The sequence below is a fragment of the Nilaparvata lugens genome, chromosome 9, assembly GCF_014356525.2.
Source record: "Nilaparvata lugens isolate BPH chromosome 9, ASM1435652v1, whole genome shotgun sequence".
Taxonomy (NCBI): domain Eukaryota; kingdom Metazoa; phylum Arthropoda; class Insecta; order Hemiptera; family Delphacidae; genus Nilaparvata; species Nilaparvata lugens.
This window is the reverse complement of record NC_052512.1, coordinates 5,500,436-5,525,749: the sequence shown is the minus strand read 5'-3', so window position 1 is coordinate 5,525,749 and position 25,314 is coordinate 5,500,436. Positions and strand designations below refer to the sequence as shown.

Genomic DNA, 25,314 nt, shown 5'->3' with positions numbered 1-25,314 from the left:
AATGGCTGAACCGACAAGCGCGCGACCTAGCGGGAAGAATCGTACCTAACTTTGTTCTTTCATCCAGCTAAAAACAGTATTCAGATATTCAGAATTATGAATAACTATAATTACCGAAAAATACTATAAGTAAACTAAAAAATATTTATAAAATAACATAGACAACAGAAAATATTTTATTGTAGTATATTCTAATGTTATTTTATTAATTTTATTGACATGGATTTCGAACGGTAATTATTCAACCTGTAAATTCGAATTTCAAAATGTGTGTTTGCTACATTTCTCATTGCTTGGAGTTGAAATAATTATTACTGTCAATAGAAAATAAACATTATTTATTATTAAATGATGAGAAGTTATTATTTAATTATGATTTAGATAAACATTATTCTTGTTTTGGATTTCTAGATTGGGATTTTATCATAAATGTAGGGTAGCCATTGAAATGATTCTCATCTTAATCTAACCACAGTCATTGTTACCAACTTAATTTTTGTTTTCGTGCACTAATCCTCCATATAACCCACCAACTATTTTGTGTTGCCATGTTGCAAATCTGGAGTGCAGAAAATTTTTTTCCCGCACTAGAGCGGAAAAGTGATTCTTTGCGTTCTGTAATCAGTGCAGGAATGGCCACTTTTCAAGGTAACTGTAGGAAAAGTTTATTTTCAGCTTTTGCACAGCCTTAAGCCGGCTCCAGACATACGTCATTAGACAAACACCGAGCAGCGACTCGGCGAATCGTGAGTAGTGTGAATGAATGTTTTTCTATTCGGCAAATACTCGTTGTTTCACGTTCAGTGTCGATCTTTTGCACACATTAAAGTGTTTTGGCAAAAGACGAACTTCCCCTAATCATCACATTCGGCTTGGTGCTTGTATCATTTTGTTGTTTGTTTTTACTTTCCTTGCCCTATTACCATAGGTAAGGAAAGTATCGCTTTCCAGAAAAATTAAGGTACCCAAATTTTTAAATTTCCATACGTTTTAAGGTCCCCTGAGTCAAAAAAGTGGTTTTTGGATATAGGTCTGTCTGTCTGTGTGTGTGTATATATATGAGTGTATGTGCGTCTGTGTACACAATATCTTGTCTCCCAATCAATGGAATGACTTAAAATTTGAAACTGAAGGTCCTTACACTATAAGTATCTGACATGAACAATTTCAATCAAATGCAATTCAAGATGGCGGCCAAAATGGCGAAAATGTTGTCAAAAACAGGGGCTTTCACGATTTTCTCGAAAACGGCTCCAACAATTTTGATCAAATTTATACCTAGAATAGTCATTGATAAGCTCCATCAACTGCCACAAGTCCCATATCTGTAAAAATTTCAGGAGCTTTGCCCCATCTATGCAAAGTTTGATTTTAGATTCCCAATATTATCAGTCTTCAGATACAATTCAAACAAAACATTTTGAGTGTAAATATAGAGCATGGGAATCTCTACAATTAATGATTAGTAACATAGTAACATTTCCACATAAAAATGGAAATGAGCTCGAAATTTGAGAAAATGTGATTGTTCAATGGCAAACTGTTGGCAACTGTTGATTCTATTAAATCATTCACTATCAAGAGATAGCAGACCTCGTGTGTCTCCAGCTGGTGACAGAGCTCGCTCAGATCTTAAAATAGTAGACTTGAGATGCGCGTGAACACTAGCGTCAGGTGATCAATTTTCATAGCAGCAAGGAAAGTTGTGTGAGTGCGCCACACCAGATTTTTGGATTTTGATATAGATTTACATTGAGGTTAAGTTAATTTATAGATGAGATTTTTTTATTACAGTCTACATGATTGTTGAGTTATTTATATCAATCACATTTGGTATTATAAAGAAGCTCATTTAATAAATTCAAATCTCGATGAAAACTAGATAATAAACAGTCACGTCCAGGGTACTGAATTATAGCCTGAATTCTTCAAATGTTTTAAAACTTTCTACAAATATTTATTTTCAATCAATTGAAGATGAGTAGGCCTTTTCATGTCCTATACAGTTATTTACCGGGGTACATAGTGTTAGTTTGGTTTATATAAAAACTAGCCGTCAAGCTCGCTTCGCTCGCCATATCCGTCTAGCCAGGGAGCTTCGCTCCTGGACCCCCGACTGGATCGTCCAAAAATGAGATCAGCGGCCTCGCTTCGCACGGCTGCATTTTTCATTCGAGCATGCTCCATTCCATCAGAAAGACAACGTACTGAGAAAACGCAGTAAAGCTGAGAAAAACGCTGATTTTGGGCGTATTTTTGGTGAAATATCAAAGTCACCTCATCACAAAATTTTTAGACCCTAGCTAAACCCCTGTACCAAATTTGAAAATGTTACTTGATGAAATAACTGAGAAAACGCAAAAAAACTCTAATTTTGGGTTTACCTTTGGCGTTATTCCAAATTCCTTCTAACACAACATTATTACACCCAAGCTGAGCTTTTGTAGTAAATTTGAACATTTGCTGTTCATTTGTTCTCGATAAAGCTCAGAAAGCGCAAAAAACACTGGAAAACGCAGATTTTGGGCATATCTTAGGCATTTTTTTTCAAATCCGTTCTTAGTGCGCCTCTAAAGGGCCAACTGATCATTCCTACCAATTTTGAACGTTTTTGGTCCGGTAGATTTTTAGTTCTGCGAGTGAGTGAGTGAGTCAGTCAGTAATAGGGATGTCAATCCCGGGACTGATTTCCAATCCCGGTATTTCGGGATTATCCAATATCAATCCCGGGATCCCGGGACTGATCCCGGGATTGGCAAAAATCAGTTTAATGTATTTTCAACAAATTGTTCCTCCTCAATTACATGTTCAATAACAGTACAATAACAATACACATGTTCAGTAACAGTGTGTGGAGATGAAAAAGGGCCCATTAAAGAGGGAGAGGCTATTATCAAAATGAAAATAAAGTACTTGGGAATAATATTAAAATTGAACATTCTATTTCTATAAATGTTTTCAAGATTAGGAGTAACTGTTTTATTTGATGTCCTACCTTAAATTTGCTGTATCCTAAAAATGATAGTGAGAACTGAGGAAAGCAAGATCAGAGTATTTTTATGTAGAACAAAAGCATTTCTATCCTACTTCAGGACAGGATAGAGCTCACACTTTAATTACGTCGAATACTGTGAAGTAAAATATCACTTGAATTAATAATATTTTGATAAAATAAAATACTTTTTGTAAGACCGTAACGCCATACCGACCGAACAACGCGAAAGCTGAACCACTACACTACTAAAGTACTAAATGAATTTCGTAGAGCCAACTAAAATATTACTTCAACTAGATATTCTACTTATGATAGAGAAAGAGAAGAGGAGAGGAATAATATTAGACCGAGAGTGAATCGTTTAGTGCTTTTTTATTTCTGATTTCTGAAGTCTTTTCAAAGTTTGGAATGCATTTCGAAGAAATGCCATCAGCACTATTGCAAATATTGCGCCTTCTAGACTGGTAATTGTGGTGCTGTGTAAACAGAAACAAGTGTAGAGACATAACAACCGATCAACAGCCATTCTGCCAATTATGCGAACTGATAATGTGAATTCTATTACGTCAGTAAAGAATACAGTATACAATCAATATTATGTATAATTATGCAACTGTAGGCTGTGCCTGAAGAATAAATTAGTTAAACACTTGGAGCAATAAATCAGTTATAAAAACTCATATTCATCACCCTAAATGAATTCCACATTGAATTTGTTTTGGAAAAATAAGATTTACAATTTCAGGTTTACAATACCGAAAATCCCGGGATTGACGCTGAAAAATCCCGGGATTGTTGGGTATCAAAAATGGACCGGGATCCCGGGATTCGGGATCCCAGGATCCCGGGAATGACATCCCTAGTCAGTAAGTGAGTGCCATTTCGCTTTTATATATAGATAGAGAAGCAGGATACACAAGAAGAGCATCATCAACATCGTCATCCGTGTTGACGGTAGATGACATTCAGTTGACGAATATTTACTATTCATGAAACGAGCAAATGCTCGGCAAACCACGCATGTGTGTAGATGTCTGCTCGTAAATCGGCAAATAGCAAAACAAATAGTTCGCCGAACGCCGAATAGTCTGCCGAACGCCGAACAGCCGGTTCTTGCCGAATGACGCATGTTTGGAGCCGGCTTCAGGCTGGTCCCACCCAGATTAGTCAAAACAAGATTAGTTACATTACTTGACATTGTTTCTTATGATGCAACTCACACTGATTAGTCATTGCAATTAATCATGACCTCTTAGGGCTGGTCACACACCGATTTGTCAAATAAATAAATACAATTTTATTGTCAGTCAGCCAAAAAAGCACAAGACAAAGTCACACAAATAGAACATGAAATAGACAGGCACAAATTTTAAGAGACACATTGTTACTATTAGCATAGAGGAGCAATAGCGTAAGTAGATATCCCATGATATAGGGCGTTTATGTAGCAACTTTTACTGTTATCTCAAGCCCATAGTCAACATAGTTCTTTCCCGTGAAGCTTTATGACGCTGGTAGTCTCTCATACTGTGCCCTTCATACACTCTCACCCCGCCAAAACATTAAAAATCAGCAGTAATCGACTTGAGATAGCAGTAAAAGTTGTGACATAAATGCCCTATACCAGGGGTCTCCAACCTTTTTTATCCAAGGGCCACATTGTTAATTCTTGGGAGGCTTGAAGGGCCAATAACAAGGATGTACGTGGAATTTGATTTGTGGGGACACACATGACGGGGGATTTGGGACGTGTAGAATAATTATATTTTCATTTAAATTATATGAGGAGTTTCAAGTAGGTTTAATTAAAACACAGGATGAAACAAACCAATTCATTGAAAATGTCTGCACACACTTGTGGGTAGATCCAAAAAGAGAAAACATAGCTTGAGCATGGTTTCTATGTTTTAAGAGTCTTTTTCTGGGAAAGACATGTACAGTCCGTGCAGACCATCTGCTGATACTGCACGGAGAAAAATAAGTTACCAGAATCTGGTAGATTGCAATGGGTTGATCACTGCTTGTTTACAGTTTATTTTACACTTATTAAGAAATGGAGTGGCTAGTAAGAGAAGAGTACTGAACTCACAGTTGTTGGCAAAAATGTGAATGATATATATTTTTAACCCTTCCACTACCAAGCGGGGTAATTGGACTACCCCAACCCACATTTTCCCCATTTTTTTGTAGATAATGTTGTTGTATTTCATTGAAACCTTGAGTACTTGTTAAAATCATATCACTTTAGTTGTTTTTTCTCATAAAATCATTTCATTCCCCTTATTTTTTCAATTATTAGCAGATTTATGCTTCGGGTAACTCTATTACCCCGCTTGGTATTCCATGTCATGCAATTTTTTGGTATATTCCATCCATTATCGGAATGCATAAGATATAAATTTGATGTCCAATTATCATTTTTTCGCCAAACCTGATTCATAATGATCACTTGAAATCTAAATTTGGAAAAATTGCTTCTCTATAGCCATAATTTAATTATTTGACAACATTTCCCCTACATCTATTTTATAGAATGCTCAATTTTTTTGTCCTGTCAGTTTTTGATTGGAAACATATTTTTAAACAAAAGAAATTTATTTTCAATTATATTAAAAGCTTTTGTAATGCATTTCATAGATGAATTAATGGAAAAAATATAGAATAAAGATATAAAAAAGAAATCTTGTTGGGGTGACCCAGTTACCCCAGTTGGTATTTCGTGTATGAAAAGAAGGTTGGTAGTCCAAGGGTTAAAAATCTGTAGCAGTAACACTTGGCGGGCCGGACAAAATCTATCTGTGGGCCGGATGTGACCCGAGGGCCGTAGGTTGGAGAACCTGCCCTATACCATGGGATATCTACTTACACTATTGTTTCTCTATGCTATTACATTTCCAAAAATTTCAAATAACAAAGACAATATCACAAAATTAAGCAGCTAGTTCATACGTGCTAACAATAAGAATTGAGGTATGCTGATTCTGCTCTCGTGAAATTCACTTAATTTATAAAAAGGATTGTTTGCCAGCCAATCGTGCACCTTTAATTTGAGCAGTTTTAGGGGTGTTTGTTGGAGGTGTAGCGGTAACTTATTATACACCTTTTGCCCAACTGCTCCAAGACTGTTTAAATATTGTCACAAAGTGAATTTTTGTGACAGATGGAGAGCCGTCGTCCAGTGTAAAATTTAGCGAATTCATTCTATTTTAGAATAAGAATAGGGTCGACTTCCAGATATATTTTGTTGGACTTGTAGTTGTGTATGTACATCATCACCTTCTCCGTCAACCCCTAAAAATCATCAGCAACAGATTCATCATAACCAGACATTTCCAGATCTTGTTTACTACTGTGAGTGTTCTCTTATCTAGTATTGCAGCAGCAGCACCCATATCATCAAAACGATAAGCGGCTACTGAGTCGAGTCAGTATTGTTCTTCATGAAATTTCTGGAATAGAAAGATTGTTTACCGGCCTAATTTATTATAGTAATTAGTAGCATTGTCATCATTAGTTGCACCCTTAACATCAGGAGCAGCTGAGTCAAACCCTGTCACATGACCAGTGGCGTGATTGTCTCTTGAGACTCCTATTGGTCGGCAATCTCTTTTCTCCAGGCCTCCTAATTTTCAGCGACCCGGTACTGCTCCAAGGAGACCTGGGAGAGAGTCAGTTGTTTGGTGGTTGAGCGTGTGAACGGGTGGCGAATCTCCTCTCCTTATGACATTCCCGGTACAAGTTATTTCTAGGGGAATTATTCTATTTTTGTGTGTTAATTTAGAATATTGTAGGACAAGTTTCAGACAACTCGAAGATAGAATTCCCTCGTGGATTTTCTTTATTGTCGACTATTTTTCCTGAATTTGTATCACTGGGATGATGAGTTATCCTTGGTTTTGAAACCTGTAAGGGATCTCAAGTTTGTGCTACAAATAGTTGAGTGGGAAATTTAACTAGGCCCTATTCGGTTCGATTACGGTGTGTTCCGCATCGTTAGCAGATTGTTGCCGATTATTTTTGAAAGTTCAATTCATAAGTCTCGACTTTGTCGCTTCACAACATTTTTAAGTTTTGTGCGGGAATCTGTTTGCTATTCTCCATATTTGGTTCTGCAGTGATTCAGGTAACTGTATGTTAGGACTGGTCACTTGTGTGCATTTCCTCTTCTGTATTAAGGTAGTCTCAATTTTAAAGGGTGAATTTTCCTTATTTAGGACATATCATTGAGTGGTCCTGTATTCCAACTTATCTATCAAATTCAGACTGGCTGTAATTCCTGATAGGTGAACTCCAATCATTTACTAGAGAAGTCAGGTGCAGCTTGAGTTCGTCCTTGTTGAAGCTGGTAGACTGCGACGTCCTTTCTCTTTCATTCTCTTAACTCTCCCTATTCTAGAATCCATCTAGCTCTCAGGTACAGCTTGAGAACTTCCTCGCCGAAGTTTCTAGACTGCGGCATCCTTTCTCTCTCTTTTTCTCAACTTTCCCTATTCTAGAATCTTTCTAGCTCTCAGGTACAGCTTGAGGACTTCCTCACCGAAGTTTCCAGACTGCAGCATCCTTTCTCTTTCTTTCTCTTAACATTCCCCATACTAAAATCCTTCCTGCCCTAGGTACAGCTTGAGAACGTCCTTGTCGAAGTCACAGTCTGCGACATTTCCAGCTCTCAGGTGCAGCTTGAGAACTTCCTTGATGAAGTCCCCAGACTGCAACATCATTTCTCTCTCTTTCTCTTCACTTTCCCTATTCTAAAATCCTTCCTGCTCTCAGGTACAGCTTGAGAACGTCCTTGCCGAAGTCACAGACTGTGAAGCTTCCTGCTCCCAGGTACAGCTTGGGAACGTTCTTGTCGAAGTCACAGACTGCGATGCTTCCTGCTCTCAGGTACAGCTTGAGAACTTCCTTGTCGAAGTCCCCAGACTGCAACGTCCTTTCTCTTCACTTTCCCTATTCTAAAATTCTTCCTGCTCTCAGGTACAGATTGAGAACGTCCTTGTCGAAGGCACAGACTGCGATGCTCCCAGCTACCAGGTAGCCTACAGCATGAGAATTTATTTGTCGAAGTCCCAGACTGCGACGTCCTTTCTCTTTCTTTCTCTTAACTCTCCCTATTCTAAAATCCTTCTAGCTCTCAGGTACAGCTTGAGGACTCCCTTGCCGACGTTCCTAGACTGCGGCATTCTTTCCCTTTCTTTCTCTTAATTTTTTCTACCCTGTTAAGCATAAGATCTCAGTTCCAGACTAGAGATCGTTCCCGTCGTGTCCTAAGACCAGCGAGAGGTGTAGGAAACCTTGTGTAGAGCAGGATCTCAGTCACAGATTGGAGATCGACCCAGTCGCGGCCCTCAGACCAGCGAGAAGCTTTGGAGAATCCTTGTGAACCCTTCCCAATCCTCTCATAATAGTCTACATACTGACTAATAATTTATAAGCGTTTTGGACGATTGAGAGTGATTCCCATACCCTTAAGGGCAGTCACAGATTAGCCCTCAATAACCGGCGTGCAGTCACCAGATTAGCGCGGAAATCCTGTTTAGCTGTTTCAGAATTGCTGAAAATCCTTTCGCAGCTGCAGGCTCGCGATTCAGAAATCCAACACCTTAAACCTTATCCTCTAAACTTTAAATACCATGAAATTGAAATAGATATACTGTGTTTAGCTAGCAGGTTCAGCTTGCTGAGAACTAAATCATGATTCGCAGATTGCAAGTTATTGAACAAACCCCAATTAGTTACAGGGAGGAACAATTCTTTCAACAAATCTCCATTCCCCAGGCCTGATATAATTTCTCTCCATACCTCAAACTCGGTATACTATATCCTGTACCTTATACTGCTTACGCAGGTTAAGTCTGCACACTGACAGCTCGCACTCACTAATTGCAAAACCTTTACAAACTTCCATATCATTCCTTGTTGGACTCCACCCCGAATTCCTTCACCTACAACCTTTATCCCGGGCTTGCAGGTACGGTACAGCTTTGCTCGCCGTCAATTCACAGTTGGTTCAGATTGCGTACTACCTTTACAAATATAATTATTTGTAGGGATCCGATATCCAGATCCATATCCTTGGTTCGGGTTACCTAAATTCTCCCTAACACCCAACCTGAATTCCAAGAGCCGAGGGCTGAATCGACCAGCAACGACACGGGCACACACTCTTCCCTTCAAGCTAAATACCTCCCGACAGAGACAGAGGGTAAAGAATCCGGATAGAGGGAGAAGTGTAGGTCCGGTATCTCCAACAGTCAGTACGGACACTGACCCTGACCCATACCTGGCTGTAGCTAGTCTGTCTCATAGCAATACTTTGCAATTATTGGGAAACCTAGAGGGTGGAATAGGGTATCCAAATGAAACTGACGTCTTCAAACGTGTGGCTAAGACATCTGGCGCCCAAGTAGATCGTGAGCAAAGGTTAGGTAAACCCCAGTGCACAATGTCGGAATGGTGAGAGGAGTCTACACCCCAAGAGTACGAGTAGGATCAGGGAGATCACGAGACAGACACCGTGGAGTGAGAGACCGATCCCCGAGTGTTGTGGGTGAACCGGCTGAGTGAGGAGGAAGCGGTCAGCTACCTGGAGAGTCTTGGCCTGTCGGCAGCGGGGACTGTGATGGAGCTGAGGAGGAGGATGGTTGAACACCATCGGTCCCGGACCGCTGCGACCTCTCAGACTCGCCGGGACGATGCTATCCCAGGTACAAGTTGTGTCTACTCCAATCCGTCCCTCCACAACAGAGCCACCATGAATCGACCAACAGGAATAGAGCCGGCACAACCCTGCTCTTCAGGCAAGTATAGTTAGGGCGCTGTATGTGATAAGGTGAGAAGTTGGGTGTATCAGATGCTCCCAGTTTTATTGAGAGGCTCGCGGAACTTCAGAGCGCATATAGGATATCTGGGGAACAATCTCTTCTAGCCGTCCTAGAGCTGATGGAGAGAGGGGCACTACTTTGGATGCCGAATCGTCACTCCCAGTGGAGGATGTGGGCTGACTTTGTAGAGGCGTTCAAACTCCAATACTATCTCTATACTCATAGTGACGATCTTGAAAGTCAAATCATTGCGAGGAAGCAGAGAGAGGGCGAACCGGATGATGAGTATGCTGAAGCCCTACTTACCTTAATGAGGAGATTAGGAAGTTACGACGGGGATAGGATATATCGGAGGGTGTATCAGAATTTATCACCCAGACATAAATTACATGTCCAAAGTGTAGGAGCCCAAAACATAGACCAACTGTTAGATATAACTAGGAAATATGAGGCAATCCGTGCTGAGGAAAAGCACTCTAGGTTGTCCTCACGGAATACTAAAATTGAGGATAATAAACGGGGAGAAAATTCAGCTAAGGCAACTACTTAACCACGGAAGAATAAGGTGATAGGAGAAATTAGTAATAGTCAGGGTCTAGTGTGCTGAAATTGTAAAAAGACAGGTCATTGGAGGTCAACTTGCCCCGAACTTTCTAAGTGTAAGGAATGTGGGAAGAATCATGATCAGTGTAGCTGTAAGTCCCAGAGTGAAAGATTGTCGGGAAATTCAGTAATTAATTCAACAAAGATTTTAAGCCCCAGAACTGTGTCAGGAGATACACGGACTTTCATTGATGTAAGTTTGGCGAACCAGAAATTTGTCGCTTTGATTGATACAGGATCGGAAAAATCCTACATCAGTACACAAGTTCTGAGAGCATTAGAACGTGAGGGGTCGGTAAAGAAAGATAACTGTACTGATAAAGCTATACTCGCTGATGGGAAAGCTGCTCTCCTCTCGATAAAAGTTTTAACCCAATTGAGAATAGAAAATATTTCTGTTCCTTTCCAGGCTGTAGTGATGGAAGGCCTTGAGCCTGACGTGTTGTTAGGCGTGTCATTCATGATTAATCATAATTTAACTATTAATATGAGGCATAGTAAAGAAGAATGGTCCAGCAAATACGTCTAAGGTGTATGCCGTAGCTGCCGTTGGACCAAGTAGGGAGGTCAGAGATAACGGGGAGTATATGTACCTAGGAGTTGAGGGGGTGGACCTGAATGCCGCGATAGATACCTCATCTCAAAAGTCATATGTTTCTAGCAAGATTGCGAAACGTCTTAAGATAGAAGGAGAGACCACTTTACCGGTCACTGTATGTGGCAGGGAGTATGAGTGGCAAGTGTCAGTTGTCCCGGATATTGAACCTCATATGATTTTAGGAGTGGAAAATCTGTGTAGGTTGGGAGCTGTATTAGAGATGCAACCCCAGGGAGTCCAATTACGGAGTAGGGAAGGGGAAAATAGATTATCAGTTGTCTCTGAGCAGGAGGAATTCGATAATTTTCTGGAAGAAGAAATCCGGAAATTCTCTTCACTCCCAGGACGGACCCATATCTTGAAACATAAAATAAAACTCCACGAAGGAGTTGAACCCTTCAGGCTTCGTCCCTATCCCAGGAACCCTATCATGCAAAAAGTGATTGATGAGGAAGTCGATACAATGCTTGAACAGGGAGCTATAGAACCCAGCTGTAGCTCGTGGAGTTCTTCTATCGTATTAGTAAAAAAATCGAATGGGAAAATAAGGTTCTATAAGGTCGGAAATACCGGCTACAGCTACGCCACATTCGTGTCAACCTGTGAAGTTCAACCAACAAAGAAAGAAAAATCAAGTCCAGGAGAATAATACGTCATATCTGGGAGGAAAACAAATTGGGGAATAGAGAGTTGGCATCAACGGTATCTTACCCTAAAGAAATGAGAGTGAGGTTTAAGATTGCGGTGAGGACGGTATAGAGCTATAAAACTGAAATTCTTATGTATCTGGAAGCAGCAGCTGTAATAAAGAAAAATATTTAAAAGGATATTTCGACAACTGTACTGAATACCAAAAAAAAAAAAAAAACGGAGTGAAGAAAGAAAATAACAATAATAATCCTCTTTCCAAAAAAAAACTAAACTCCTTATTACTACATTATCGAAAACAATGTGAAATCAATGTCGCACTCTCATCCACTTCCACTTGCCGTCGGGACCAAGCACTTTAAACCTAGGACGACCGGCCCATGTCACCGGTAACCTCCGTGGCTGCTCCAGTGACAGACAATGCTGATTCTATGTCCTCTGCCAGAATAATTCTATAGTTAGTTAACACCTCATGTATCAGCTGAAACGGTACATGGGGAATAGTCTCTGAAACCCAGGCCGCTGGTAATGGTGGAGAAGAAAGGGGAGGTGATGCGGGCGGGGAAGAAGTGGTTGAAGATGAAGAGGATGATGATACGGAGGAAGTACACTGCCGGTGACTGTACATCGGAACAACCTCATTGAACTCCAATGCTGCTGCGTCATCTTCTGGATCAGCTAGTAGCTCATCCTCGTTCTCGGTTGGGACAGGGGATACTGCTTCTGAATATGGAAACAACAGGGAAGAATCTGACAAACCAACAGGTGTGAATACGTTGACCGCAGAACAAGAAGAGGAAAATTCTGAAATATCTAATTCTGGAATACTTTGACCAATCTCCGACACTACTTCAAGCAACAGTGTCAACAGTGCATACGGTAAGTTGCTTAAATGTCCATTCAAATGGAAAATATTATATAACACAGCATCGGAATAAGAGAGTGAATCACGATAAAATGGATGGAATTGAAAGTGGAATGCTGGAGCTGAAACCAAATTTTCCAACACAGAGTGATCATGTATATGCCACAATATATGAGACTTAAGCGTTGTATCAGCTAGCCGACAAGGGTCGAAGAGTAACACGGATGAGTCGGACCAGTTCACAAGAGCAACCACCACCCCACCCATAATTTCAATAGGAATCGCCCACTGCGCTTCAGCAGATATACAGCACAAATCACCGCTCCTTCACTGACATGTTCCAATGTCGCACCTTCAAACTACGGAACAACATACCATCCTCCCTATTTTTCACATTACGGGAATGTACTTTGGAGATGGATAAAAACCGATCAAGTAGACCAAGACGAGGCACCATACTGCTATGAGAATCAAAGCCCTACTGAAGCAATAGAAAGACAACTAGATGGGCTTAAACAAAAATATTCAAGAAACGATATTGTAGAAAGATAAGATTATCATTATCAGGAATGCGCTTAAAAGCGACCCTACAATAAACAGATGACAAAAATATCCTGAAAGAAAAGGTTCGAACGTCTTATGTCTTATACAATGCAGCAATGATAGAAGGAGCAAGAAGCCAGTGAATCACCCTGTCACGGCTTCTAACGGGAAACGTAATAACTAGTTGAATAAAGTGCTCCCCCCACATCTTGCGCCGTCTAAGACTAGTATAGGCAACCCGTGCTTCACTCCACTTCTACAATTTGCGTTCGCCTGCTCTTCTGAGCTAGATTCCTCCTCCTCTTCCACCACACATGGGGGCAAAAACTTAATGTCTTCAACATGACCAGTCACTAAATTTATTTTCCCCTACTTTAACCTTCACTACTGAAGGACTCAACATATCAACTACCTCCCAGGGGCCTGGGAACTTTGGGGCGAGTTTCGCGGCAAACTGGTCTACTCCCGAAGATAAATAATGTTCTCTCTTATATATCAACTGTCCTGGGGATAACTTAACATCTCGCCTCCGAAGATTTTAATAACGGCTAGCATCCCTATATGCTTTATCCAAATTATCCACTACAATTTTCCTGGTTTGAATTATTACCTTAATATTTTCCTGTATTGTGGCCTCACTACTTTCAAAACTCTGCGTACATGAATCGTCCTGAGACTCGAATGCGGACTCACCCGGAGTTCTCAATTCTCTACCAGAGTTGAGATAAGCTGGAGTATATTGGGTGCCTTGATGAATAGTTTTATTCATCGCAAAACAAAATTCTCTTAAAATTGGTCCCAATGCGAGTGGTTCTCTCCTACAAAGATTTGTATCATAGTTTTGAGTGCACGGTTCACTCTTTCAGTAGCATTAAAACTAGGAGAATATGGTGGGAGGGGGTGAAAATAGTATATTTCGCACCTAGGGTCGAAAATGTACGTTTTCCGGCTCGAAATCGCGGTTTTCAAGTTCGAGACAAAGTCGAGAACTTGAAGTGTTTGAGAGCCGGAAAAACATTTTTGCCCGTGTTGCGAACGCTATTTTTTGCCACACCAAAAAAGAACTTCCCAATATAAAAGAAATTGAAAAATAAATAAAATTCAAACAGCCTATTTTGATAGTTTGAATCCTGGTTATGACAACTTTTACTGTCAATTAATTTCAATATTACTTATTAATAATTTACAATAGTGACCATATTTTTATACCATTGACATTTCGAATAATTGTTTGAATTTTCATAGCTCGCGCTTTGCGCCCGGTGCAATATCTCATGGATAGATGGATGAATAGAATTTTCATTACTATTTTGAAATAATGTGATGAAAAATTAATATAATTGCATATTTCACAGTTTTGTCTCAAAATATATCCAAAAAATTGATTGAAATTTAAATTACGGTAACTAATATAAAAAAATAGCTAATAAAAGTCGAAATTCATCAACAAAAAAAAAGTCATTGACCGAGATTCGAACCTAGATCATGTTTGTTATTCACTGAGCTTTGAGTTCTGATGTATTACGCCTTTACACTCTCGGCCATTGAGTTTTGTTGAATGTATGGGCCTGACTGATAACACTTAGCATACACGTAATACTAGACTTCTAAAAAAGTTTACTTCACTCCTAAAAAACGTGGGCCTACAACAGACTTTGGCTCATGAGTTATATTATTAAAATTAATATTATTATCTGTCTCACAATAAAATTTTCACTCTGAATTAAGTCAGGTAACATATGTAGGCTACTATAATATAGTGTATAGTGGCAAATTTGAAGCCGGCATTTTCACAACAAAATATTGCTCTGAAAATAGTTAAATCATAGAGAAAACATTCGTAGATTCAATCTTGAGTGGGCCTAATGTTTTCTCTATATGGTTTAATATTGAAGAAAAATTATCTAAAAGTTTTAATAATGAATTACGGAAAAATTACTAGGAATTTTTCAGTCAAGGCTGAGTTTCACCAGTAGGCTTACCTTAAACTTCAGATCTTTGCTTATTTTCTTATTATTATCGTTGATTGTATTGCATTAAGAAGTGGAATTCGATAATAAAAAAGAAAAGAAATATTACTCTACCACACTTTTAAATATTGATACAATTATTGTACTTTGACTTCAAATTCGATTCTTCACTTTTGAATACTTGCGATACGTACCTTTCTGACAATGGACAATGCAGCAAACATTATATTATTGAGGCTATGGAGATATCATCATATTCTATTGATAATATAAAAAACACAAGAATAAATATCAAATTTTGAAACAGTAATTTATAAAATATATTATAGACATAATACCGCGATTCACGATACATAATTATATAGATTATTACAGTCGTAATGAGATTATCTCTCTATGATTTTTGTGAGATCGGACACGATCAGCTGTTATTCAAGGTCATTTTACAGCCCTAGGGCCGTAAAGTTTTACCGGTCTGGTCGGAAAACAATCACTTTCGGCCTCCATATGACGCACGTAAACCAGCTCATTACATCCAAGTGTGGCGAAAACACATTCATGCCATTATCCTCACAGTACGAGCGAAAACACTCACTAGTGTATTGGGTTCCATTGTCACGAATGAGCATCCTAGGTGCCCCATACCATGTGACAATCAGTTCACGGAAAGCTTTCGTGACTCCTGCGCTATCTGCCTTAGATAGGGCAGCCACTTCCGTCCACTTAGTGAATTGATCTTGGAACACGACTATGTAACGGTGTCCTAACTTGGAACGGGGTAACGGGCCGACTAAGTCAGTACTGACAGTCTCCCAAGGGTAAAACAATTTACGGGGATTTTTCTTGCGACCATATGGGGTCCTCTGCTCTACCTTAATTTTAATAGTCATCACACCTCCGAACATAGGTGTTCGCAACATCATTTAACAATCCAGGCCAATAATATAGGCACGCTATCTTGTCATATGTACGATACATGCCAAAGTGACCCGCTGTTGGAGCATTATGATTTCGTTGTGAAATTTCAGAGCAACAGCTCACTGGGACACAAAGCTTCCACCCCTCAGCACTCTGCTCTTCTTGGAGCCGCCTCCTATGCCAAATATGTCTATACAACAACCCATCTCTAACTGTATAGTCAGGGGATTCCTCGGGATTTGCAATTAGTAATGATTTAATTTTCTCTACCCAGCTATCGTCGTTCTCTCGGCTAATAGCGATAGGGGCCACCCCACCCTCGGAGTTCGTTTCTTCCGAAGCGAGCTCCTCCCGTGTGTGAGAGTACATCTGGAACTATGTTGAATTTCCCTTTCCCATATTTGATTTTCAAATTATATTGTTGCATTCCCATTACCCATTGCGCTAAATGACCAGTGGGATGGGGAATGGCATGCAACCACTTCAAGGACTGATGGTCGGTAATCACAGTTATTTTGTAATCTTCCACATATGGCTTAAATTTCCTCAGGGCATATATCACAGCGAGACACTCTTTCTCGGTTGTGGTATATCGGACCTCGAGACCGCTTAAACCCTCACTTGCATAAGCAATAACTTTCTCCTCTCCATTAATCTCCTGAGTCAAGACAGCTCCCAACCCTTCCTCGGAGGCATCGGTCTGAATCACGAAGGGCAACTGGAAATGGGGATAGGTTAATACTGGGGCACAGGTTGGAGCATCTTCGATGTTCTGAAATGCCGTTTCTTCTTCTTCTCCCTCCTGCCAATTCACCTTCAACTTTAACAAACGATGTAACGGATTTGCTAGCTCTGGAAAATTAGGGATAAACCTTAGTTACCAGGAGGCTAACCCTAGAAAGCTCCTAAGAGACTTTACGCTGTGGGGTAGGGAAATCTCTAACAGCCCTTATCATTTCTGGGTCGGTCAGGAGGCCTTGCTCTGTCATAATGTGACCTAAGTATTTCAGCTCAGATTTCAGAGAATTGCACTTATCTTTATCTATAATCAGACCTGCCTCTCTCAACCTCTGGAGAACCTCTGCGAGATGTTCTCTATGGGATTCAAGAGTCTCCCCTAATACTAACACATCGTCTAAGTACGCGAACGCATACAGTTTGAGTTTAGGCCCTATCACCTGATCTAGCAAACGTTGAAAGGTGGCTCCAGCTGAGTGTAAGCCGAAAGGCATCACTTTAAATTGAAATAGGCCTCTGCCCGGTACTATGAAAGCAGTCAATTCTTTACTTTCCCCATTCTAAAATCCTTCCTGCTCACAGGTACAGCTTGAGAACGTCCTTGTCGAGGTCACAAACTGCGACGCTTCCTGCTCTCAGGTACAGCTTGAAAATGTCCTTGTCGAAGTCACAGACTGCGACGCTTCCTGCTCTCAGGTACAGCTTGAGAACGTCCTTGACGAAGTCACAAACTGCGACGCTTCCTGCTCTCAGGTACAGCTTGAAAATGTCCTTGTCGAAGTCACAGACTGCAACGCTTCCTGCTCTCAGGTACAGCTTGAGAACGTCCTTGTCGAAGTCACAAACTGCGACGCTTCCTGCTCTCAGGTACATCTTGAAAATGTCCTTGTCGAAGTCACAGACTGCGACGCTTCTAGCTCTCAGGTGCAGCTTGAGAATTTCCTTGTCGAAGTCCCAGACTGTGATGTCCTTTCTCTTTCTTCCTCTTCACTCTCCCTATTCTGAAATTCTTCTAGCTCTCAGGTACAGCTTGAGGACTCCCTTGCCGAAGTTCCTAGACTGCGGCATCCTTCCCCTTTCTTTCTCTTGATTTTTTCTACCCTGTTTAGTACGAGATCGCATACAGTTTGAGTTTAGGCCCTATCACCTGATCTAGCAAACGTTGAAAGGTGGCTCCAGCTGAGTGTAAGCCGAAAGGCATCACTTTAAATTGAAATAGGCCTCTGCCCGGTACTATGAAAGCAGTCAATTCTTTACTTTCCGCATTCTAAAATCCTTCCTGCTCACAGGTACAGCTTGAGAACATCCTTGTCGAAGTCACAAACTGCGAAGCTTCCTGCTCTCAGGTACAGCTTGAGAACGTCCTTGTCGAAGTCACAAACTGCAACGCTTCCTGCTCTCAGGTACAGCTTGAGAACGTCCTTGTCGAAGTCACAAACTGCGACGCTTCCTGCTCTCAGGTACATCTTGAAAATGTCCTTGTCGAAGTCACAGACTGCGACGCTTCTAGCTCTCAGGTGCAGCTTGAGAATTTCCTTGTCGAAGTCCCAGACTGTGATGTCCTTTCTCTTTCTTCCTCTTAACTCTCCCTATTCTGAAATTCTTCTAGCTCTCAGGTACAGCTTGAGGACTCCCTTGCCGAAGTTCCTAGACTGCGGCATCCTTCCCCTTTCTTTCTCTTGATTTTTTCTACCCTGTTTAGTACGAGATCTCAGTTCCAGACTAGAGATCGTTCCCGTCGCGGTCCTCAGACCAGCGTGAGGTGTAGGAAACCTTGTGTAGAGCAGAATCTCAGTCACAGATTGGAGATCGACCCAGTCGCGGTCCTCAGACCAGCGAGAAGCTTAGAATCCTTCTAAACGCTCTCCTATCCTCTCATAATAGTCAATTTACTGACTATTAATTTAAAAGCGTTTCGGACGATTGAGAGTGATTCCCATACCCTTAAGGGCAGTCACAGATTGGCCCTTAATAACTGGCGCGCAGTCACAAGATTAGCGTGGAAATCCTGTTTAGCAGTTTCAGAATTGCTGAGAATCCTTTCACAGCTGCAGGCTCGCGATTCAGAAATCGAACACCTGAAACCTTATCCTCTAAACTTTAAGTACCAAGATTAGGCTGTTAGGCTGTAAAAATTGTACATAACAGTCTCAAAAACAAATATTAACTATCTAATATACGTTAACTACTTAACAATATACGATAATAACAAAATATTTTTTATCTCAGAATTATATCTAACTATATTTAATATTTTTCATCTCAGGGTGACTCATAATAATATGTAGGTCACTAACTGAAGCGTAACTGAAGATAAGTTTTTGTGTCATTCAGTTTTGTTCAAGTCAAAGAAGCGTAACAGAACATATGCTTTTGTGTCATTTATTTCATCACTCGATTGTAGATACGATATCCACTTATCTTTCCAATGGCTAATGCAATGAGATAACAATGTGTGTCACTTAATAGACCACGAAAAGTTATTTAGATAGGTCAGATAAGCTAAAAAACGGAATTTTGTAGATACGCTACTATGACTCTAAACCCTCGAATTATGGTAAAATATTTCAATACGTGATAGTAGAGGTAAAAATAAGAAAAAATGTTCATATAAACATATATCCATAGACGTTTCATTAGCGAGCTATACAGGGTAAAAGATTTCGCCCGGAATTCAGTTCCTCTGGTGAAAAACACCGATGCTGAATTGTTTGGGGACAAGTTTTTGAAAAACTTATGCTGGATTCGTATGGAAAAATATCTGAAAAATTGAATAAAACTAGTCTGGAAACTGTAGTGTGAGTAGTTTTTGAGAAAAAAGTTGAAATATGCAAAAAATCTAAGTAGAAAAACAAAAACTTCTACGCATCAAGCACAATAACTTTTTTTAATGACCAGTGAACAAATAATTTTTCGCAATAAAAATTGTAGAGAATTCAATTCTGAAAAGAATCATGTAAGCTGTGTAAACTATATTCGAATAAAATTTGAATAAAATGTATTCTTATGTAGTACATTACACCACAAAAAAGTTTTATGAGGAGAGAACGAATAACTTATAGATTGTAGCTGATTGCAAATAAAACATGGATTTTGATAATAGCTGTTCCAAAACAGCTGATTTATTATCTTTCAAATAAGAAAATATTTAAAAGAAATTATCAGCTGAAAATTATTTTCAGAAATATTTTAGTTCACTGTTGAACAAAAAAAAAAAAACAAACTGTAAGTTAGGCCTACTGTAACCACGCTGTGTTTTTTGTTTAATCCATTAACCAGTTATTTGTAGCCATTCCACTCTGCTTTTGTGTTAAGTGCTCACTTTTAAAGAATGGCAGGTAATCTTAGACATCTATCATACTCCGAATTAGCTGACATGCATTCAATGTATGGAATTGGACACTACTGTAATAGTACTGAAGCAAGACGTTTGTATCAAGAGAACTTTCCTAACCGAGTATGTCCAAGTTCAAGGTTTTTTGCCACTGTTCATCAACGTCTGTCTGAAACAGATTCTTCGATATCCAAAGAGCACATATATGCAGGCAGACCCCGATCTACTATGACTGTTGAGTTAGAAGAATAAGGTTCTTGATGAAATTTATGAACATCCAGAGAAGAGCACAAGAGAATTGTCAGTGCAGTTTAACTTCAATCAATCTATTATTTGGAGGATACTAAAATAGCAACAATTACATCCATACCACCTCCAGAAAGTTCATACTCTATTGCAACGAGACTGTATTCCCTGTGCTGGTATTTGCCGATGGTTTTTAGTAAAACTTGTTTACCCAAACTTCTTAACAACCATTTTTAGCCCAGTCAATAAAGGTTTTTTCGATCCGAAAATTAAATAAAAGCTGAATCTTCTACCATTGATAGAACCCTCCCAGAGGGTCATTCTCCCAAAAGTCCCAAGAATCCCCTTGGAGCTTTCCCCCCTAGCCCCCCTCAAAGTTGAAAAATGCAGGTAATCACGGAAAATCAATTATATCTGTACCCATTGATCGGAAACAGTTCTATTATATGCCATTCGATTCGTTATATCATGGACTACAATATTAGTCATATTCATTTTTTCAATAAAATTAACAGTTTTCTTGATAAAATAATATATGTAAAAATTTAGGGGTTCGCGATTTGATTTTTTTGTTTTCTTCGATTAACTTCAAAGCAAGTAGTTTTAAAGGAAAATGAGCCAAATAATTAATGTAGCCACTCTCATTGCAAATCCTTTGATGTATATTGTTATGTATTTGCGATTCGATTTGACGCCGTGGAAGGGGAAACAGTCGACGCGGAACGGCGCGGCTGACTCGCTTAGCCATAGTAAACAGCAAACTGGAAATCAATTATCTCTGTAACCATCAATCGGAAAAAAATCTATTATATGTCATTTGATTCGTCAAATTAAGGACTACAATATTAGTCGGATTCATTTTCTCAATAAATCGAACAGTTTCCTTGATAAAATAATATATGTAAAAATTTAGGGGTTTTTCGATTTGATTTTTTTGTTTTCTCCGTTTAACTTCGAAGCAAGTAATTTTAAAGAACAATGTGACGAATAATTAATGTAGCCACATTCATTGCGAATCCATTGATGTATATTGTTATGTATTTGCGATTCAAGTTGACGCTGTGGAAGGGGAAACAGCCGACGCGGCTGACTCCCTTCACCATAGTAAACAGTATAATACTGCTGTCTACATTGCATCTCATTTACACTATGGCGCTCGAAACAATTAATTTTGTCTATTGTTTTGTCATGCGCTGTATATAGATTTTCACTTTTCAATACTCTAAAAAAATATTACAATTTTCTTGATTTAACCATGCTCATGATAAAAATCAGGATTTCGTTGTTAGCTCACAGAATTTATTATATTAATTTGAAGTGTGCCTTCTCCATACCAGTCAGAGGTAACACAATTTGATAACTCTAGTTTCAGATATTGATGTTTTTCAACGAAGTTTCATGATATTATATTATGTGTCCGATTCCTTCAACTTATCCTTATTATGTGAAAAATGAAGATTCAAAATTTCTTTTCATAGCTTTTCTTGTGTTTTATCTTGTTTCATCACTCTTTATAATTTAAACACTTAATAATGGAATGAATATCATCAGATCACGTGAACAAAAAAAAAAATAAAAGGGTGGGCCTACCTGAGATACTATATGATAACACTACTCCTAATAAGTTGTAAATTTTCAAGCTGAAAGTAGATTAATTTGTTGCCCATTCGGTTCAAATATTAACAAATGTTACTAAATATTACCGTTAATTTATATTATTTATAAAGCTTATAAAATGTAAACCAACATTTTAAATTTTCTCTACCTACTGGAGCAAAACATCGATAGAAAATAAGAAGAGCCCATTATAAGCACAATATACTTGTGTACTAGAATTCACTTGAACTAACTCATCACTTCAACCCTTCAATGATCACAATGAACTAGAATGGTATAAAAACCATGAAATTGATAATCAGGTACATTTTTCAAATAGCTTCACCCAACTAAATCTGTGAATGCTAAGTCATAAGAAATCATGTTCAATTGATTTAATTTGGATGCTTCAAATAGAAAATGATTTATTCTTTTGGTGCCCTAATCGAGATCAATTTCAATCAAAATTAATCGACATAAGGAAAGCTTCTGCCAACCTTGTGTAATGAATGACAAGATGCGAGTGGAGGTGAAAAATCGATATGTTAACAAAAATAATAGAAGATGATGAATCATCTTTCAATTATCTTATACAGTAGGGTACTTTGTGGTTAAATGTGAAACACTTTCATGATTTTCCTACCTTTTATGCATGCTTACTCTTCCTTAATTTGTATGTTTGCATGCTTTCATCTTTAGAATCTACTGAATTTTCATATTGGACTGTCTAAATAATGTAGATTCAACTAGTAAGAACGGAAGATAAGCCACTTTACAGAGAGAATCATAGAAAGTTTCAACTCAATAAGCCCAATATATTAATTTTTTATGCCTCAGCCGTCATATATATTTGGCTAAACTGAAGGTATATTATCAACCTGGCTTGGAGAATATCAACTACTGTAGAGAAACAGCAAACACTGCACGCTATGAATTTTCAGGAAATTGCCACTGTTAACACTATTGTAGACTAATCTATGATTTATCTCAGTTTTTGACATTCATAACTTATGATAAATTTTAGCATAGAATTATGATCATACACACATATTTTAAATATGTATTATATCATGTAATAGTATGAATATTTTATCGGTTGCAAACAATATCTTTGTCTGTCATAGAATGCATGATTTAGCACATAATTATATAACAACAAAATGATTTTAGTGAATTTAGAGAATTGAAATGTGAAAAATTAGTTTCATCGCATGTCAAAACAATAGACAAAATTGATTGTTTCGAGCGCCATAGTGTGAATAAGATGCAACTTGGAAAGCAGTAGTCCTACTACTGTATTTTACTGTTTACTATGGTGAAGAGAGTCAGCCACGCCGTACCGCGTCGACTGTTTCCCCTTCCACAGCGTCAACACGAATCGCAAATAAATAACAATATATTAAATGGATTGGCATGAATGTGGCTACATTAATTATTTTTCTAATTTTCTTTAGATTATTTGCTTCGAAGTTAATCGGAGAAAACAAAAATCAATCGAAAAAACCCTAAATTTTTACATATATATTATTTTATCAAGGAAACTATTTGATTTATTGAGATAATGAATACGTCCAATATTTTAGTCCATAATGTAAAGAATCGAATGACATATATAGATTTTTTTTCCGATTAATGGTTACAGAGATAATTGATTTCCAGTTTGCTGTTTACTATGGCTGAGAGAGTCAGCCGCGCCGTTCCGCGTCGACTGTTTCCCCTTCCACAGCGTCAAATCGAATCGCAAATACATAACAATATACATCAATGGATTTGCAATGACAGTGGCTACATTAATTATTTGGCTCATTTTCCTTTAAAACTACTTGTTTCGAAGTTAATCGAAGAAAACAAAAAAATCAAATCACAAACATCCTAATTTTTTACATATATATTATTTTATCAAGAAAACTGTTGATTTTATTGGAAAAATGAATATAATTAATATTGTAGTCCATAATGTAACGAATCGAATGGCATAGAATAGAACTATTTCCGATCAATGGGTACAGAGATAATTGATTTCCCTGTTTACCTGCATTTTTCAAGTTTTAGGGGGTTGGGGCGGAAAGCTCCAAGGGGATTTCTTGGGACTTTTGGGAGAATGACCCTCTGGTGGGTTCTATCGATGGTGGGAAATTCAGCTTTTATTTAATTTTCGGATCGAAACTGCTTTTTTGGACCTTCATTGACTGGGCTATTTATTTACCGACGAGGCACACTCTCCAAGACAGCTATCGTTAACGTCCACAACCAACATATTTGGGCAGCTGAGAATCCTATTCCATCAATCCTAATCTTCCACAACATCAGTTTTCAGTATACATTTGGCAGGAATCATAGGATATCATCTAAGTCTGTTCGAGCTTCCTCCCAGGCTTAATGGCATATCTACTAGTTTTTTGGTATAAGTTTAATGTCATTTAGATATGCTACTCTCATATAAAAAAACTTTTCATAAAAACCGAATACTCTATTTGCAATCAGCTACAATAATTTATGAGTTATTGGTTCTCTCCTCATAAAACACCAAATTTTTGTGGTGTAATGTACTACATACGAATACATTTTATTCAACTTTTATTTGAATTTAGTTTACACAGCTTACATGATTCTTTCCAGAATTAAATTCTCTACAATTTTTATCGCGGAAAATTATTTGTTTACTGGTCATTAAAGAAAGTTATTGGGCATAAAACGAAGAAGACTGTGTTTTGCTACTTAGATTTTTTGCATATTTCAACTTTTTTCTCAAAAACTACTCACACTACAGCTTCCAGACTAGTTTTATTCAATTTTTCCATATGAATCCAGCATAAGTTCTTCAAAAACTAGTCCCCAAACAATTCAGCATCGGTGTATTTCACCAGAGGAACTGAATTGCGGGCGAAATCTTTCACCCTGTTTATATGAACATTTTTTCTTATTTTTACCTCTACTATCACGTATCAAAATATTTTACCATATTATGAATCACCCTGTACAATATTAACAAATAATATTGTATTTATTACTATTAACAATGATAACAAAATTATACTTACCTACTAAGATATAGCTAATGATGATTCTCAAAATTTTCTATTAGTCTATTTAAACTATGAATAAAGCTAAGTAAAAATTCTATACAAATTTCACTGAATTTAAGGTAGAAGCTGTTTGAGACGTAACGAATATCACTATCAATATTATGATAATGGAAGAACATTGCTTTTGTTAACATTCAATTCAAAAATGCAATGCAATTTAAAAGAAGTAATAATAATAATAATGTAGGTAGGTAGATAGGATATAGAAAAGGAACTAAAGAGACAAACTGCTAATAAGCTTGTAGGCTGCGCTACTATCGGATTATGTAGTTACACATCAATGAATTAAATGAATGAATTAAATGAATTGAATGAATTGAATGAATTAAATGAATTTATTTCCTTCTTGAGAG

The 25,314-nt window shown here is 38.3% G+C and overlaps 1 protein-coding gene across 1 annotated transcript in view; it reads left to right on the top strand.

Annotated features, from left to right (window-relative positions):
* LOC111055435 overlaps positions 1–25,314 on the top strand; it is a 324,213-nt gene that overhangs the window by 73,687 nt on the left and 225,212 nt on the right. The gene's annotated exons all lie outside the window — the stretch shown is intronic.